General features: G+C 48.0%; 1 protein-coding gene across 1 annotated transcript in view; it reads right to left on the minus strand.

Annotated features, from left to right (window-relative positions):
* Positions 1 to 1,851, minus strand: part of VAV2 (vav guanine nucleotide exchange factor 2) — a 305,827-nt gene that overhangs the window by 249,827 nt on the left and 54,149 nt on the right. The window lies entirely within an intron of this gene.

Genomic DNA, 1,851 nt, shown 5'->3' on the forward strand with positions numbered 1-1,851 from the left:
AAAAAAAAAAAAAAAAAAAAAAAAAAAAAAAAAAAAGCGGCCGTGCCGCCCTAGGATTGGGCGGAATGCCCCCCCGTAGAATCTGCCGCCCCAAGCGCGAGCTTGCTCGGCTGGTGCCTGGAGCCGGCCCTGCTTCTACCTCCCTCACTCCTAAGGCAGGTGGGAGTTCCACACTCTGCGAGGACAGTAAAATTTGTTGCATTCTTGCTTTCACTTGCCCTGGAGTCCTGCTGTCCCTATTTGTAATGGACCACACGTGCTCACGAGGAAGTGCACAGATTCTGTCTGGAGACAAGAGAGGAAGTGCTGATGTTTCTTTCAAGTGTCCCACATGGTGAAATCAACATAAAAGCCTTTTAGCCACGGCAGAGATTTATTTAGGAAGCCTGGCAGCTAACTGTGCTGTTCTAACTCTTGGCTCCCTGAAAGCTCCCAGACCAAGAGCCAGCTGACTGGCACCTCCACACACCTCTGCTGAACAATCCCGCCATTCATTCTTAGTGCGCTGCGCAAGAAGGGCTGTGGGCACTGAATGCTCCCCTCTCTTCCATTGCACACACTTCAGACAGAATCGCCTTTAAGTAAGATTATGACAAGGACATGAACTTAAACCCCCTTCCCCTCCAAACTCCTCTCAAATCTCATTTGCGCTCATGTCTCCATTGCTTATACCTCTTAATCCACTGCCACCCCTACTCATGATAATATAGGTGTAGAGTGGATACATTACCCCAGTAAATCTACACCTGTACTATCTAGCTGCGTGAAGCACTCTGGATCCAGCTCTCCTCTCATTTTAACAGAGGTAACTCCACCAACATAGGACTGGAAGGGACCTCCTGGTCATTGAGTCCCCTTCTATCCCAGCACTCCCATTATATGATCCCATTCAGAAATGTATACAGCTCCATTTTAAAACTAGTATGGTGGTTTGTCCTCACAGCTCCTACTGGAATAGAGGATCTACACCCAGGCAAGAGAGGAGGCTCAGCCCTACATCCTGGATGAAAAGCAATTGTGTTGCAGGAACGCTTCACCCAACGCAGAGGCTCTTACATCAGTAACGGGAGCTGCTCTCAGATGAAACAGACACATTGTGTGTTTTTGGGGAGGGAAATTGATTTTCCCTAATTGTCAGTTCCACGTGCTGCACATCAGCATGACTGGGTGACTCGCCCAAGGAACGAGAAAACCCAACACCACCTTTCCCAATTAGTTGCGAAAGCGGACACCTCGAGTGACAAACGCAACTTCCACAGCCTTACGGAAATCAGCATGTCCTAGCACAACCTCGTCTGGAGCAGACACTTCCTTTGAAAGCACTGACCTTGCTGGAGCTGCACTACAGTGGGAGTTAGTGGAGTTGTGAAATATTTGGGGGCGACATCCTGGCAGTGCTTCGTTAGCCAATGAAGAATTTAAAACCGGGAGGGCCTGGGGATAAACCTTCAGCGGCATGCAGGGGAGAGTAAGAAATAGGTTTAACAGAATGAAATTAGTCCTTGAAGCCAATCAGAACAAGAATTAAGATTCTTTGGTCAGCTCTGATTAAGAGCATGATCCTAGGAGAGCTGTAATGGGTTCTCCGTTATACAAGCTACATTGAATGAGTCCCCCAATTACTGGCTTTCTTCAGACATGGAATCGTCATTACAGTCATGACCCCACTGGGCTGTTCTTTGCAATAAAGCAAATGAGGGCTTGTATTTAAACTGAGCTGATTTTTATGGAAGTATTCCAGAACCCAGCAATGAGAGTCGGCTGTAAACTGCAGCCAGCCACAGTCTGTTCCACTACCATCCAGGACCCTATGCAGCCACACCCATATCCTCCGCTACACACACACACACA

Source organism: Terrapene carolina, unplaced genomic scaffold (assembly GCF_002925995.2).
Source record: "Terrapene carolina triunguis isolate 2854851 unplaced genomic scaffold, T_m_triunguis-2.0 Scaffold238, whole genome shotgun sequence".
Classification (NCBI taxonomy): Eukaryota; Metazoa; Chordata; order Testudines; family Emydidae; genus Terrapene; species Terrapene triunguis.